This window comes from Thalassophryne amazonica, chromosome 5 (genome assembly GCF_902500255.1).
Source record: "Thalassophryne amazonica chromosome 5, fThaAma1.1, whole genome shotgun sequence".
NCBI classification, from domain to species: domain Eukaryota; kingdom Metazoa; phylum Chordata; class Actinopteri; order Batrachoidiformes; family Batrachoididae; genus Thalassophryne; species Thalassophryne amazonica.
This window is the reverse complement of record NC_047107.1, coordinates 35,484,247-35,502,656: the sequence shown is the minus strand read 5'-3', so window position 1 is coordinate 35,502,656 and position 18,410 is coordinate 35,484,247.

The window sequence follows — 18,410 nt, the reverse complement described above, 5'->3', positions numbered from 1 at the left end:
GTGTTTGTCTAGTTTTAAAAAACACACGGCCTGCTCTACGTGGGGAAGGACGGTGGCCGGCTGCTCTCTGCACGGTGTGAGGGGCTCTCAGACCGGGCGAGTCACAGCTCAGGCCCCGGCTACATTGACAAACAGCAGAAGTCCACTCTTTCTTCTGTGTTTCCCTCAGACTCACACTGTTTGACTTTTTAATTTTTTGCTTTTTTGGACAACACACAACACTTTACAAACACGGTGACTTAAATAAAATAATAATAATAACTAGGACTGCAAGCAGTCATATACGGGCCCTCGTTCCGCGCAACCGCCTACCCAGGCCAGTGGGTGCCCTTGTGACCACATGTGGGCATGTGCATGCAGGGGCAACCACTCTTCACACAGTTAAAATTTTAAACAAATCACACAATGCATCAAGGAGCTATGACATGTTGATTGTTCATCCACTAGGGGGCGCTCAGTGTACAAACAGAGGGGCTGGGTGTGTTCAGGGGCCAACCGTCATCATACATGTGAAGTTTCAAGTCAATCAGGCAAAGCATGAAGGAGTTATCATGACTTGATGTTCCATGGCAAAGGGTCAAAATGGCGGCACCATAGCGGCCACACCCTTCAACATAGAGAAAAGCTTTCGATAACTTTTGGTCAGTATCATCTTTGGATGTTGTCAAAGAAATTTGAAGTGCATTGGACAAAATCCCTAGGAGGAGTTCGTTCAAATACAACATGTGGAAATCACGCCAAAATGAGAAGAAAATTCAAAATGTCTGACTTCCTGTTTGGAGTAGACTCATGGTGCAAGAGACTTTTTTGTACGTCTATGAAAGTCACACATGTGTACCAATTTTCATCTCCCTACTCCAAAAAAAACCCCTATGGGGAGGGGTTTTTGAAAGTTTCAAGGGGGCGCTATTGAGGCATTTTGCCCCACCCATGGGCAACGCCCCTATGAATTATAAGAGGTTGTCGTGCTCGACCTGTGTATCAATTTTCATGATGATATGACAAAATTAAAGCCGTCAAAATGAAGAACGTAATTTCATGGCGAATGGGCAATATTCGGCAAGCCGCCACACAGACGCCGTTACTCATAACTTCACGGCGTTCATCGCCTACGTTCACCAACTTGTTCTGCATGTTTTAGAAGTGGAATGAAGTTGATTGGGTTAAGTATGTGACATCAGGACCTCTTAAAGTAAAAATAGGACATTTCCCGCCACCACCGGGGGCGCTATGGCGCAGGTGGGAACTTAAGATATGTAGACGTTCAGGGCGGAGCCCTCATCATGTCCAGCAAGTTTGAAGGATCTACGATGATGTATGTGGGCGTGACAGCCGTTCGAAGTGAAATGGCGTGCTCCGAAAAGCTCGACAAAGTTTGACAACCCCTAGCAACCATGCCTTTTGACTTAATTAGAATCTTTTGATAACTTTTGATCACCATTGTGTTGTGATGATTTTGACCAAATTTGAAGACGATCGGATAAAATCCCTAGGACGAGTTCCTTCAAATGTAAGTAGTGGAAATGGCCAAAAATGGCAAAAATTTGCTCAAAATCGAAACTTAAAATCAAAATGGCCGACTTCCTGTCGATATTTCACCATGACAGTAAGAGACTTTTTTGTGCGTCCTGGCATGGTAAATATGTGTACCGAATTTCGTGAGGCTACTACGAAAAAAGCCCAATGTGGAGGGGTTTTTGAAAATTTCTAGGGGGCGCTATTTCGCGATTTTTCTGCGACCATGTGCGACGCCCCCAAAATAGTGAATTTCGGATCCGGCCGGACGACTTTGGAAAGTTTGGTGAGTTTTTGAGCATGGGAAGAGGCCGAAATTTCGATTTCAAGAGTGAGAATAATAATAATAATAGTAATAATAATAATAAACAGCGCAATTACAATAGGGTCCTCGTAGGACGTTGCCTACTCGGGCCCTAACTAGGACTGCATGCAGTCATATACGGGCCCTCGTTCCGCGCAACCGCCTACCCAGGCCAGTGGGTGCCCTTGTGACCACATGTGGGCATGTGCATGCAGGGGCAACCACTCTTCACACAGTTAAAATTTTAAACAAATCACACAATGCATCAAGGAGTTATGACATGTTGATTGTTCATCCACTAGGGGGCGCTCAGTGTACAAACAGAGGGGCTGGGTGTGTTCAGGGGCCAACCGTCATCATACATGTGAAGATTCAAGTCAATTTGGCAAAGCATGAAGGAGTTATCATGACTTGATGTTCCATGGCAAAGGGTCAAAATGGCGGCACCATAGCGGCCACACCCTTCAACATAGAGAAAAGCTTTCGATAACTTTTGGTCAGTATCATATTTGGATGCTGTCAAAGAAATTTGAATTGCATTGGACAAAATCCCTAGGAGGAGTTGGTTCAAATACAACATGTGGAAATCATTTCAAAATGAGAAGAAAATTCAAAATGGCTGACTTCCTGTTTGGAGTAGACTCATGGTGCAAGAGACTTTTTTGTACGTCTATGCAAGTCACACGTGTACCAATTTTCATCTCCCTACTCCAAAAAACCCCTATGGGGAGGGGTTTTGGAAAGTTTCAAGGGGGCGCTATTGAGGCATTTTGTCCCGCCCACGGGCGATGCCCCTATGAATTGTAAGAGGTTGTCGTGCTTGACCTGTGTTTCAATTTTCATGATGATATGACAAAATTAAAGCCGTCAAAAGGAAGAACGTAATTTCATGGCGAATGGGCAATATTCAGCACGCCGCCACACGGATGCCGTTACTCGTAACTTCACAGCGATCATCGCCTACGTTCACCAAGTTGATCTGCATGTTTTAGAAGTGGAAGGAAGTTGATGGGGTTAAATATGTGACTTCAGTACCTGTTTAAGTATAATGTTCATATGGCGAAGGGTCAAAATGGTGGCACCATAGCGGCCACACCCTTCGACATACAGAAAAGCTTTCGATAACTTTTGGTCAGTATCGTCTCTGGGTGATCTGTAAGAAATTTGAAGTGCATTGGACAAAATCCCTAGGAGGAGTTCGTTCAAATACAACCTGTGGAAATCACGCCAAAATGAGAAGAAAATTAAAAATGGCCGACTTCCTGTTTGGAGTAGACCCATGGTGCAAGAGACTTTTTTGTACGCCTCCACACAGAAGCTGTTACTCGTAAGTTATATATATATATATATATATACAAGTTGGAGAAAACAAAACAGAAAGCCACATCCCATCGCCATTTCAGCAAAATGCCAACACTTTGGCGCAGTGACATTGTGCCATTGCTTAAGGAGAGCCTTGGACTATCGATGTTTAAAAACGCAAAAGTACTTTTTATCCGATTACTCGATTAATCGCCAGAATAATCGATAGAATACTCGATTACTAAAATAATCGATAGCTGCAGCCCTAGTTGGTTGTCTTCATACTATACTTTTGTGCCACTGATTTGGCCTACAATGTTTTTGTCATGGGTTGAAAAGGTTTCTGCAAAGTAAAGCATCTACAACCCCTGGCAATAATTATGGAATCACCGGCCTCGGTGGATGTTCATTCAGTTGTTTAATTTTGTAGAAAAAAGCAGATCACAGACATGACACAAAACTAAAGTCATTTCAAATGGCAACTTTCTGGCTTTAAGAAACACTATAAGAAATCAGGAAAAAAAATTGTGGCAGTCAGTAATGGTTACTTTTTTAGACCAAGCAGAGGGAAAAAAATATGGAATCACTCAATTCTGAGGAAAAAATTATGGAATCATGAAAAACAAAAGAACGCTCCAACACATCACTAGTATTTTGTTGCACCACCTCTGGCTTTTATAACAGCTTGCATTCTCTGAGGCATGGACTTAAAGAGTGACAAACAGTACTCTTCATCAATCTCCAACTTTCTCTGATTGCTGTTGCCAGATCAGCTTTGCAGGTTGGAGCCTTGTCATGGACCATTTTCTTCAACTTCCACCAAAGATTTTCAATTGGATTAAGATCCGGACTATTTGCAGGCCATGACATTGACCCTATGTGTCTTTTTGCAAGGAATGTTTTCACAGTTTTTGCTCTATGGCAAGATGCATTATCATCTTGAAAAATGATTTCATCATCCCCAAACATCCTTTCAATTGATGGGATAAGAAAAGTGTCCAAAATATCAACGTAAACTTGTGCATTTATTGATGATGTAATGACAGCCATCTCCCCAGTGCCTTTACCTGACATGCAGCCCCATATCATCAATGACTGTGGAAATTTACATGTTCTCTTCAGGCAGTCATCTTTATAAATCTCATTGGAATGGCACCAAACAAAAGTTCCAGCATCATCACCTTGCCCAATGCAGATTTGAGATTCATCACTGAATATGACTTTCATCCAGTCATCCACAGTCCACGATTGCTTTTCCTTAGCCCATTTTAACCTTGTTTTTTTCTGTTTAGGTGTTAATGATGGCTTTCGTTTAGCTTTTCTGTATGTAAATCCCATTTCCTTTAGGCGGTTTCTTACAGTTCGGTCACAGACGTTGACTCCAGTTTCCTCCCATTCGTTCCTCATTTGTTTTGTTGTGCATTTTCGATTTTTGAGACATATTGCTTTAAGTTTTCTGTCTTGACGCTTTGACGTCTTCCTTGGTCTACCAGTATGTTTGCCTTTAACAACCTTCCCATGTTGTTTGTATTTGGTCCAGAGTTTAGACACAGCTAACTGTGAACAACCAACATCTTTTGCAACATTGCGTGATGATTTACCCTCTTTTAAGAGTTTGATAATCCTCTCCTTTGTTCCAATTGACATCTCTCGTGTTGGAGCCATGATTCATGTCAGTCCACTTGGTGCAACAGCTCTCCAAGGTGTGATCACTCCTTTTTAGATGCAGACTAACGAGCAGATCTGATTTGATGCAGGTGTTAGTTTTGGGGATGAAAATTTACAGGGTGATTCCATAATTTATTCCTCAGAATTGAGTGAGTCCATATTTTTTTCCCTCTGCTTTGTCTAAAAAAGTAACCGTTACTGACTGCCACAATTATTTTTCTTGATTTCTTATAGTGTTTCTTAAAGCCAGAAAGTTGCCATTTGAAATGACTTTAGTTTTGTGTCATGTCTGTGATCTACTTTTTTCTACAGAATTAAACAACTGAATGAACATCGTCTGAGGCCGGTGGTTCCATAATTTTTGCCAGGGGTTGTACCATATTTTCATTGTATGTGAATTTTCTGGGAGCTAGCGTCTGTCCTTCAGCCTAGCTGCTGTTTTAATGGAACTTAACGTATACTAATACTAGCTTGTTTATACTGGGTAGGTTTCTTTATGGACCACAAAGCCTACAGGTTCCAGTCCCCCGTCTGGACCTGATGATGGACTGTCAATTTCAACAGAGATTGTGGTAGGAGGCGTGAGGCTCTGCAGCCAGTGCATGCTCATGTAGACCGGTGTGCTCTGTTTTGTTTTTGTTTATGCGTCTAAACTGTCCACAAACAACGTGGGGGCATGCGGATTATATGAAGGGTGAATCTTGCAGCTGCTGAATTTGACAGTACAGGCTCATATCCCGTACTAAATAGAGGGAGGAAAAGTGAACTCTTGCAATATAGTTAGTTGGGAGGCAATAATCTGCTCCTTATTATTGTTAAGAGAACTTTTATTTCTTAATAACAAGGAGTCACACTCACTTTTTTTTTGAGTGACTGTGACTTAAAGTTGTCTTATTTACTGTTAAACAATGCATAGTATCTTGCATATGATACTTTTGGCTGGATTTAAACATTGTTTATTCCTGGTTTATGACCTGATTAAATTTCTTTGTTAAATTAGGTTTTCAGATGCCAAAAAATAAATGTATATGATCTTTGTATTTTTAATCACTCTTTTAGATTTACTGTTGTATACTGTATTTTGCAATTGGTGCAAATTACTTACTTACATTCTGACACATTTCTCACATTTATAGTGGCAAATATAGAATATAAATGATCAGATGGAAAGTATAGATCTATTTGTTGTTACGGTGTTAAAAATGTTAATAACCGGGGCGCAATGCACAGGTTTGATGACGGGCAAAAAACACAGTCTACCCACTTCAAAAATGTAGACTACACCACTGAGTGTAACCCCAGTTACCCGGCATGATACTTTATACAGTATTTCTCTGATGGATTCAGACACCTGTCCCCTATCATTACCTTAAAATGTGATCGGCTGACACAGACCTATCCCCAGTAAGGCAATCACTGCTCCATGAAGCATGACATCATCAAGCAATGATGTCTACTCTGCCCTTTCTCTTAAGATTTTTCCCTATTCTGTAGGAAAATGTGATTTCAGCAATCTTTGTGAATAGGTGTTAAGATGAAACCCTTAGCTGGGAGCTTTTAGTACTATTTGGGAGTCCTCCTAGTGATAAATGTTTTAAGTTCTGAAGTGTGCAGAAAGTAAATTTGAGATGATAAAATTAGATTTCTTTGTCAGTGCACACCAGTGACTGTCACGCATTTTATCAAACTGGGAACGCTCCAAGTCTGTCATTGAATGTCCAAGGTAATAGGGACAAAGTGGGCATTGGTCCAAGACCCATGTGGTTGGGGAGCATATGCTTTTGGTACTAACATTATAGATTGAGAGTTATTAGACCAAAAGACAACTGTATATCATGTGATCTGTGTAGAAAAGATAACTCATTTCAGGGAAATGTCCTGGTTAGATGGCAGTGTTCAAATGATGCTAAGCACTATAAGAAGAAGCTTCTACCATGTTGTCTCAATGAAACTAATACAACCCCTGGCAAAAATTATAGAATCACCGGCCTCGGTGGATGTTCATTCAGTTGTTTAATTTTGTAGAAAAAAAGCAGATCAGACATGACACAAAACTAAAGTCATTTCAAATGGCAACTTTCTGGCTTTAAGAAACACTATAAGAAATCAGGAAAAAAAAATTGTGGCAGTCAGTAACAGTTACTTTTTTAGACCAAGCAGAGGGAAAAAAATATGGAATCACTCAATTCTGAGGAAAAAATTATGGAATCATGAAAAACAAAAGAACGCTCCAACACATCACTAGTATTTTGTTGCACCACCTCTGGCTTTTATAACAGCTTGCAGTCTCTGAGGCATGGACTTAATGAGTGACAAACAGTACTCTTCATCAATCTGGCTCCAACTTTCTCTGATTGCTGTTGCCAGATCAACTTTGCAGGTTGGAGCCTTGTCATGACTATTTTCTTCAACTTCCACCAAAGATTTTCAATTGGATTAAGATCCGGACTATTTGCAGGCCATGACATTGACCCTATGTGTCTTTTTGCAAGGAATGTTTTCACAGTTTTTGCTCTATGGCAAGATGCATTATAATCTTGAAAAATGATTTCATCATCCCCAAACATCCTTTCAATTGATGGGATAAGAAAAGTGTCCAAAATATCAATGTAAACTTGTGCATTTATTGATGATGTAATGACAGCCATCTCCCCAGTGCCTTTACCTGACATGCAGCCCCATATCATCAATGACTGTGGAAATTTACATGTTCTCTTCAGGCAGTCATCTTTATAAATCTCATTGGAACGGCACCAAACAAAAGTTCCAGCATCATCACCTTGCCCAATGCAGAGTCAAGATTCATCACTGAATATGACTTTCATCCAGTCATCCACAGTCCACGATTGCTTTTCCTTAGCCGACTGTAACCTTGTATTTTTCTGTTTAGGTGTTAATGATGGCTTACGTTTAGCTTTTCTGTATGTAAATCCCATTTCCTTTAGGCGGTTTCTTACGGTTCGGTCACAGACGTTGACTCCCGTTTCCTCCCATTTGTTCCTCATTTGTTTTGTTGTGCATTTTTGATTTTTGAGACATATTGCTTTTAAGTTTTCTGTCTTGACGCTTTGATGTCTTCGTTGGTCTACCAGTATGTTTGCCTTTAACAACCTTCCCATGTTGTTTGTATTTGGTCCAGAGTTTAGACACAGCTGACTGTGAACAACCAACATCTTTTGCAACATTGCGTGATGATTTACCCTCTTTTAAGAGTTTGATAATCCTCTCCTTTGTTTCAATTGACAAGTCTCGTGTTGGAGCCATGATTCATGTCAGTCCACTTGGTGCAACAGCTCTCCAAGGTGTGATCACTCCTTTTTAGATGCAGACTAACGAGCAGATCTGATTTGATGCAGATGTTAGTTTTGGGGATGAAAATTTACAGGGTGATTCCATAATTTATTCCTCAGAATTGAGTGAGTCCATATTTTTTTCCCTCTGCTTGGTCTAAAAAAGTAACCGTTACTGACTGCCACAATTTTTTTTCCTGATTTCTTATAGTGTTTCTTAAAGCCAGAAAGTTGCCATTTGAAATGACTTTAGTTTTGTGTCATGTCTGTGATCTGCTTTTTTTCTACAAAATTAAACAACTGAATGAACATCCTCCGAGGCTGGTGATTCCATAATTATTGCCAGGGGTTGTATGAACAGAGTTCTGCTGCACTGTGTCTGATGTAACATCCAAATAAAGCTGCATGGGTCATTATTTTTGAAAATTGGTTCTTGGAGTATGAACAATAATGTATTTGTTGTGGGATGTGAGCAGACACGAAGCTGACACTTGATTAGTTTGGATGATGATCTCTGCAGCAGTTGTTGACAAGTCATCTGGGCAAAGAAATTGAATTATAACACACTGTTGGTGGAACGTGCACTTGAAAAATCCAACTGTATTAGCAAACTGTGTGTGCTAAATTGGACTAGTTGCAGAAAAGTCTTCTTTGCAAACTCTGTGTTAGATAATAGATGCTGAAATTGACTCTTCGATGCTGGCGATTGTTATGCTATGATGGTAACGCAAAACAATCTCTTTACTCCAAACAATAAATGTGAAAGATCAAAGATTTTACTGTCACAGAAGATGCATTTGATGCAGATGTCAAAGCAGTGCACATAGACTTGTAGAAGGTGGTGATCAGGGTGCAGCAGAAGACCTGTGCTGCTATGCATTGAATCAAGGCTTTCAGAAACAGTCATGTGGTCATACCATCTTTACAGCTCTACCATAGTTGATGTTATGTGTTGGTTTTTTTGTTTATTTTTTGTGTGTGTGTGTGTGTTTTGTTTTTTTTTGTTTTTTTGATTTGTGCAGGTTTATGTCCCGTTTACACCAGACTGAGACCTATATAAGACCTACGAAATCATGACATTTTGTCAACTCTCACAAGTCTTGGCTGGTCTCCATTGTGATCGGTTATTTGCATTTAAACCAAGCTTGCATTGCGAGTGTATGTTAATATCCACGATCAATGGTGCAACCCCATGCAGAGTCAACTGAGAGTCTATGGCGACTCATAGGATCACGTTGAGAGTAAGTTGAGACATATGAGCGATTATCAAGACCAATTATGAGACCCATGTATTTGTTAACCGGTCGCACAACTTGTGCGAATGTTTTAAACAGTTCAGTACACTCGCACACCTGTTGGAGACCGATGGGGAGTGATGGTGACCACGAGGGATCTTTTTCCAACCATGGAGACCCCATTGTGACCAGCTTGCAACCTCAGTGGGAGACCGTGAGGGTGACTCCCACTGGGGTCTGATTGATCCCACACACACCCCCCCCCCCCCCACACACACACCCACACAAACAAACATTTAGGAATCAGCCTGCTCCATCCATCCATCCATCCATCCATCCATCCATCCATCCATCCATCCATCCATCCATCCATCCATCCATCCATCCATCCATCCATCCATCCATCCATCCATCCATCCATCCATCCATGAGATTTGTAAGCGTAGCTCCTCCATTTGGTGGATTTCAGTTAAATTTGACATAATGATAACACCATATGAAAATGTGCCTGAAGGAAAATAATTCGAGTCTGATGTCTTCAGTGGGAGATAGATGGACTTTTATGTTTAGTTTATCATCATACTGTATGATATTGATATTGTAACCACAGCTCCTGTTAAGCTTCCTTTATGGCTTTCAGTGAAACGCCACACAATGGTAGCACACTACGAGTATGAAGTAAAATAATTATGGCCTCACGCCTCAGAGGGAAGACAACTGGAATGATGTGTTTAACTGATGGATGATATGAAACTGACTTCCTAAGCACCAACCCTTTCAAACCTAATTGGTGGAGTTCAGTGAAACTTCACGCAGTGGTAACACACCACATGAAAATGCAGATTTCTTCAAGCAGACCTAATTGGACTTTTCAGTTTTTTAATTCAGGTATTTCACCAGTAAAGACTGATATGAAATACGCACAAGCAACTGGTATGGTCAACCCAGTCTCAGGGCAGTTCGTGGTTTCATTACAAAAAGTACATTAATCTGTGGGTTTGTGACGGCTGCACGAATTCATTTTGTGACGAGGGCATGATATGTGTGGTGATGGGGGGGGGGGGGTATGGTTAGGTTTGGGGGATGCTTATGCCATGGTTATGGTTAGAGTTAAGAGAAGGGGGAAGATTATAAATAGCAAAATGAAAAAAACCGTGTCATGAAAATGGGGCACTTTTTGTGATGGGGCACAATTAAAAAACATGTGACTGGGCTGGATATGGTAGAGTTTTTTTTGGGGGGGGGGGGGGGGGGTTCGTGAGCTTGCTTACAGATTTATACAGATTTAGTTTTGTTTATTGGTTTGTTTGTTTTTTACATTTAGAGAGAGTAGCACTTTAAAAGCACTTTAGTAACACTGACAACTTGATAAAGAATGATATACGTAGGTGCAGTAAAGGACTTCTTAAACTGGGTCATAGTGTCATGTATAGCTACACTGATATGTGTCAAAGTGAAACAAGTGCAAAGCAACATATTTCATATCATATGCCAGATACGATAAATACTTTATTTCTGATCAGCAAAAGACATACAACTAATGTGTTTGTATCTTTCATAACTTTTCAGTACAGAGGAAAAACCCAAACATACACACAGTATAGGTATATATGTCTATGGGTATATTTTAAAGTGCAAGTGATTCACGAAGGTCAATCATGCGTTACATAGCATCTGTACTTCAATTATCTCCTTAAAACCGCAATAACTTTTGAATCTGATAGTAAAATAACTGTCACTTATATGAATACAAAATAAACTTTACTTGTCACTGAAGCTTTTCATTTGAAACACAACATTTATCAATTTCAAGTCTTGAAAGTAATGAGTACCATGAAGTGCCACAAGTGGAGTCTTTAGTTTGCCAAGTATCAAGAGGAAAAATAATTTCAACAGTCAATTTAACAATTATCTAAAGTGTAAGCACCGTATACTTGAATTTAAAATTACAATAAGGGGGGAAAAAAACAAAACCTTTTACTATTCCCACTTTTTTTCTTAATAGCCTTCATGGATCTCCTAAAAAATAAACAATCGAAACAGACATTCAGAATACAGCTACATTCTCTGAAATCACCATTACATTTTACTTAGTTTGAAGGTGAGTAAACAGTCAACTTGCCTTTGCCAAAATACTTGACACAAGGAGTGTTTTTAGAAAATAAATATGAAAACACAGAGACACATTTAAATGCAGATGTTGAATTCGCTGTATGTTGACAGCTCAAGACGGCCACAGTACAGCGACATCTGGATAGCAAAATACAGGGAAGTAACAGTTTAGCAGCAGCTGTTAGGTTTTGGATTTAGCCATGAACAACAAAGATACAGAAAAAAAATGTATCAATAGTACATGAAGAAGCCCTGACCCTCCAGGATAGAAAAATATTCAAACTGATTTCCATTCACCAGCTGAATAAAACGTTTCAATTGCACGTGTGCTGAATGTTCCAATGCCCTTTATAGTGGTTAAAATGCAAAGTGCATATTTAACATAAAATGTATAGTAAGCTTGGATATACTACAGTGTGATGATAGCTCTTATCTTCCCATGTGATTCCTTTGCAAAAAAAAAAAAAAAAAAAATACAGAGGAGAAAAACTTACTGAAAGAACAAGAAGAGATTTACAGAAAAAAATCAGAAAGTGATAGGGAGGAGCACCACCTTCACACTGGGAGTACATAGCTTTATTCACGCAGCTGGCGCTGGATGAAATGAAGTCAGTTTCTCGGTTACTGAATCCTTTGTATGTGAGATTATTGCATAGTTAAACTGACACTGAAGAATAAAGCACATCTCACTCCCTGCTTCTGTCAATCACAAGATATAAATTCACTTTCTCCGATAAGGACTAGGTTCAATTCAGTGGTTTTTTTTTCTCATATTTCAGTGCAATAAAATAAAATAAAATAAAAATAAAACTCAAGAAACCTGCAGCTTGATTCTTAAGCTCCATTCTCACTTTCATGGACATGCTTCAGGAGTGCTCACAGTTTGAAACCTTATCCATACCTTGCAAAACCTCAGAGGGTATCTGTGCTTAACTGACATATTCCTTCATTGTGCTGTAGCAGGATTTTCAACATGTTCAATTTTTTTTTTTTGGCAAATTTTGGTATACTTTGGTAACCTCTTTCATTTCTTTGGGGTCTGTGTCACAGACCTAACAGCCCACCGCTAAAAATTGGTCCGCCCTGCCTCCACTGCACATGCGTCATTTCAGAGCTCAGCAGCTTGTCTGAGACAGAGTCTCTTCACCCAAAGTGGTCAAATGGATTAATGGGATTATTAAAACCTCTTAAATGATTCTAAAGTAGGTTTTAAACAGAAACGAGGACATTTTAACCAGAAACGAGGTGATACTCTGTGACGCTTTGAAATGACCGACATACAGTGAACGCATCATCTAGCAGCTCGTGTAGCTGCAGCGCTCTGATCGCTTCGTCTGTCTTTTATTATGAAATAACGCTGAATTTATGTGGAAATGATTGTTGTACAAAAGCTTCAGATATCTGTCAGAGATAGATGATGACTGGAGTGCAATTTGAAGCAGAAATGACGTGATAATCGGTGAACCCCGGCTAATGATGCATGCGCAGTGAATACAGGGCAGACCGATTTTTAGGGGGGACCATTCGGTCTGCGACACCGGTAAAAAAAAAAAAAAAAAAAAAAAAAAAAAAAAAAAATATATATATATATATATATATATATATATATATATATATATATATATATATATTTTTTTTATACATATATATATATGCATGTGTGTGTAGCGCAGTCCAATCATGTCCAGCACATTCCATCATCAAACTGCACACTAGATCACATTTGTGGACAAGCATGAGCTTCATGTGCTGGGTTACGCTTAAAAAAAAAAATAAAATAAATAAAATTCACAAAAAGCAGTGGGTGCCAGAAATATTCCATATATAAAAAAGGTAAAATTTGTAAATGCGTTTACAGAAAAAACAGTAAATTTTATTATTATTATTTTTTTTTTTACAGAATTTAATCTGGCAGTCACATTTGCCATTTTTTAAACTGTAGAAACTTTTTTTTTTTTTTTTTTTACAGTGTATAGACTGTGATCATAATGTATGTCCATGAAAGTGAGAGCAGGCGTTTAATTATTGTTGATTATTTCATTACAAAGAATATATATCAAAGATCTGCACAGTTTAAACTGTCTAATTTCAGTGGATTTACACTGAACTGAACCCAGCCTTGTTACTTTGTCAGTCTACATATTCAAACATTTGCAATTAAATCCAAAACAAAAGCAAACCTGAGCCATTTAGCATTCAAGTGAATTCTCACAGAAGCCTCACGGTTCCAAAACTGCCATCTAATTGCAAGGTAAAAAACAAACAAATAAACAAAAACAAACACCAACACCAGCATTAAGATCTCAGTCGCTGTGATTCTGTCGCTGCTGTGAATGATTGTCTTGGTCGTTGCCATGAAATATGTGGTCTTAAATATTTTCTGCAAAATGTTGAGCTTTCATATATTGGTATTTCAAAGGGATGTGCTTAATGCATAAAAAACTATTACAACTGCTGGGATACATTTCAAAGTTGTACACTTATTTATGTTCCTATTTTCCATCCTGGCACAAAGTTGTGGCACAGTACAGGTGTCATTTGTAGTCGACAGCTGACCCAGTTGTCACTTTCACACTCACTGGCCATGTTGTTTAAATAGAAAATGTACTTCCTCTCATTTGTACTCACATGGGTGTGTTGGTCTTAAAATAAGGTGTGGTCAGGCACAGTGTTGGAGCATTGCTATCACATGGCAGCAGAAAGCAATTGTGTCATGGACAAGCAAAAAGTTTTTTTTGCTAATTATACAGCAAAATAGTCAGATACGTCTTACATAGGTGGGTGTACAGTGCACATGCACTTCTGCTTTTATGCACAAGGAAAACCAAATTGACAACCATTAAACTAAATAAAAGTAAACATGAAAGAGAAGATATTTTCACCTTACTGCTTCACCTCAGGTAGCTCTGGTGGCTACTCTACATGTGTTTTATGGAGATCTGTTAAAATGCCAGAAAACCTCTCGAGTTTTCTGCCAAGTAGCACTGCACTAAATTTGGTGCACCCTGACTCTTAGATGGATGATACATGACTCTCTGATTGGTTTATTTCATGTTATGTCCAAAACACGCCCATGAGTAATATGTGATTAAATAAAACCCCATTGTGCCCTGAGCCTTTGTTTGTGCTCTGATTATGGGCTGTGTAAATGGTAAAGTGGAGTGGGACGTGCCCCAAATACACTTGTGCTATGTCCTTTAGGTCAGTGATTCTCAAAAGGGGTGCCGCGGCACCCTAGGGTGCCATGATCGATCGTCAGGGGTGCCGTGGGCAATTATCAAATATCACCATTATCGGGTGTATGTGCTGTAATAGTGTGGCAGATGATGTAATGCTCTTTTATTCCAGTAGATGGTAGCAAAGCGCTGTACTATAGTATAATAGACATACTTGCACATAGCGTTGTGCATCTCCAAGGTTACGGGTTGCTGACTACAGCGTGAATCTCAGCTGCTCACGGAGCATGGCTCCTCTGGGGAAGGAGAAACCGCGCTGGCTGTGGAGGTGTGCGGGGAAGGCGGCCTGACCTCCATTGATGTCACCGTGGTCAGACTTGGGCCTTTTCGCTCACAACTGGGTTCGCTGAAGGCAGTCTCTGCGCTCCGTGAATATTAGCGTGGCAGATTATTGTGAATAAAAGTGTCGACACGTCTAAAAAAAACTCTTGAGATTAGGGCTGTCACAATTATTACAATATTCGTCAATCGCGATTATTTTTCATATTCGCGATTATTTTTCATATTCGCGATTACCGTGAATTATTTATTTTATCCACAAAGCATAAAACGACTCAGAATCTGACATCATTGTGGTGCAGCCTCGCTCTCGTCTTAAGGCAGGACAATAACATGGAGGCTGAAGAGCGATCCGTCCTGCCGTTTGGATAAGACGGCCGATTAAAACAGTGGCCGTCTTCTTCAAAAGCCGTCTAAAATGTGGAGCTGTCTGTGTGTGTGTGTGTGTGTGTGTGTGTGCGTGCGCGGAGTCCACAGGCTGCAGGCTGGGAGGGAGGGGGTGCGTGAGGGAGATTCCTGAATGGAAGCACGACACGTTAGAGTCTGAGAACCATCAGTGCGCAGCGAGCGCGGAGCAGAGAGGATTTTAACCCGAGTGAACAAGTAAAAAAAAAAAACAAAACAAAACGTGAAGCTGCCTTTACTTCTCTCTGATCTTTCTCTAAAGGTGTGATTCTGCCGTTACCATGTGCGCGTCGTATGCTGAATTTATGAGATCATGAGATGAAATAAACGGTCAAATAGCTTTAAAAACATATTTAAAAAATGAGAATATATGAATGAACTGAGCCACAAAAAAAAAAAACCCTGACATGGAGAAGCTGTGGTGATGTTCAGACGCACAGATCACAAAAAGCAGGTGAGAACTCTGAACTTTAACAGCTGTTAAATACCTTTGGAAAGTAACAGCCTGTTACTTTCCAAAGGTATTTATTTGTTCAATCTTGAGCTTAATGCAGTGTTTAAGCACAAAACGTGACTGATGAGGAGAAACAATTTCAGAAATGCAACAGAAACAACCACAATTCAGAAAAAGTTGGGACTGTATGTAAAATGTAGATAAAAATAAAAATGTTGCACCATTCCCAGTTTCTCCACTCACAGAAGCCAAACGTTCTTCCAGAGTTGTGTAATTATACTACAATAGTAGAATATAAAGAAGGGGGAAAAAAAAATAGACAATATATTCGTCAATCGCAATTATTTGTCTGACAATTAATCGTCTCCAGAAATTCCAAATCGTGACAGCCCTACTTGAGATCAGAGCGCAAAATGCTTGAGAATTTTCAAAATGTGGTGTTTTCTGTATCGATTTTCTATTGCGATAATTGGGTTTTGCGCAAAACCAGAGGTAATAGAATTATAATATTATTTTGTGTCATCACCAAAGATGCATCAGCAAACAAACTAAGTGCAGACAGTCTCTGGACTTGAAACATTGGAGGGGACAGGCAATCATTGACTGCAGTGCTAAAATCTCTTTGATTAAAAGCAAGAGATTAACAAAAAAAAAAAAAAAAAAAAAAAGCAGACGACACTTATTTGAACACATGCTTGCACCAAAGAGCAATATGCTGTCACTGCAGGAAAAATAAGAATCATTTTTTCCAAAATCCAATCATTTTACCACATTCAGACCCAAAACGCAATGCCATGTCTTCCAGACCAGGCCAATCTTTTAATAAGAATCCATTCCTTTTTATGAGTAATCCTGATAATACTCCTGTAAACTAACAAAAGAAATCTTATACGTGCCCAGTGCTCATCCCTGGATGTTGCAGCCCAAATCAGATTAGAGTCTATGACCTCCTCAGCCGAGTCTGGTACCCATTTATAGCTGGGTGGACTGGGACAGTGTAGATGAAGTGTCTTGTCAAAGGAAACAGATAGTCTGGAGGATATACATGATATTTAACCTCAGTCTATATATTGGGAGTCCAATACCTATCCCAAAGAGCTACTTGTTTATAAGCATGACCTCCTTGGCAGAAGTAAATGAAGCAGCACAGATTATTATGCATACATCCCCAAAAGGCTATAGTCCTCCATATCTGGACAAGAGCCATCAGAAAATTTTTTATCAATACACTGTATTTTAATATTGTGTCCTGGATGCTAACCAGAGATCTAAGACAACTGATATCTTCAGTACGTTGTCTCTCCTGAGAATTCTTGGGTACCACTGGAATAACTTTGTGTCAAAAGAGCGGCTACTTAAGGAGACTCGGATGAGGCCTACTGCATGCATCATACATGTAACAGGCAGACAGATGCCTTATTGCCAGGAACCCCAGCGACTGGACCAGACGACGGAGATGCCCACATGGCACCTAGCTGTGATAGATCAATGGCTACTTGCGGGACACAAGGATGGACCACAGATCTGTCAGTCAGGTTTCAAAGCGGGAGGTGGTGTATGTGGTGACATACAGCACTGTCAGCATGTTCTTAATTCTGTCCTGGCTCAATCTGCATTACATTTAATAATGATCAAAATATCTTGCGATGTTAAAGAAAGTGATGATTAGCTGCTGGATCCACCTTAACATGATCGCCAAATGTAATGGATCCTTCCTTGTAAAACATTCAATTGTGCCAACAAATGCTATTCTTTTTGGAATTCATGGAATTAATGGTGCCAACAAGCAAGCTGCAGCACAACTGAGGCAGAAACATAAAAAATAAAAGCCAAGACCGAAAACATAACTCATAGATGTAGAGTGTGGAGTTATAAGCAAGAAGGTCATGGTTCAGTTCCAGCTAAGAAGTTTGCATGTGGTCTCAATGTAGTGTGGGTTTCTCTGGGTTCAAAAACATGCAGATTATGATGGATTGGCAACTTGGCCAGGATGCACCCTGTCTCTTGCCCTATGTACAATATGCTGGGACACAGTAGGACAGGTTCCAGAAACCCCTAATGCGATAAGAGGAAGAAAGATGGGAAATTCAACTCACGCTTTCCTTAAGGAGGTACTTGATGCTGGTGTTTGCTTTACTGTAATTATACACTTCAGGCAAATCCAGCAGCTGCACAGATCAACTAGATTTTGCTTGAACAGAATCTGCACCAAAAAGATACTCTGTTGTTTTGAACATGGTCCCTCGTAACACCCATAAAATAGATCCCCTGACTGTAATGACCAACCTTGTTCCCCTATGGCCAGCACAGAGTCATCACATGGGTCCCATTCAGTCACCAGAGTGTCAGCTCACGCATTTTTTGGCATAGAGCTCGTGCAGGAGCCATGACAGAACTGCTTTGTAACTAACTATAAACTAATTAAAACCATACTGATGCATTAAAATAAAAATACAATTAAATAATATAGTAGGAAAATAAATATAATTCCAACAAGGCTTTTTTTTTAAATAGTCAGTCTCAATCTTGACACTGGAAGTCAGCGTATATGTCATGTGATTCACCTCAGAGAATGTCAATCATCAGTCCAAAAAGAAAAAAATGGCTGCT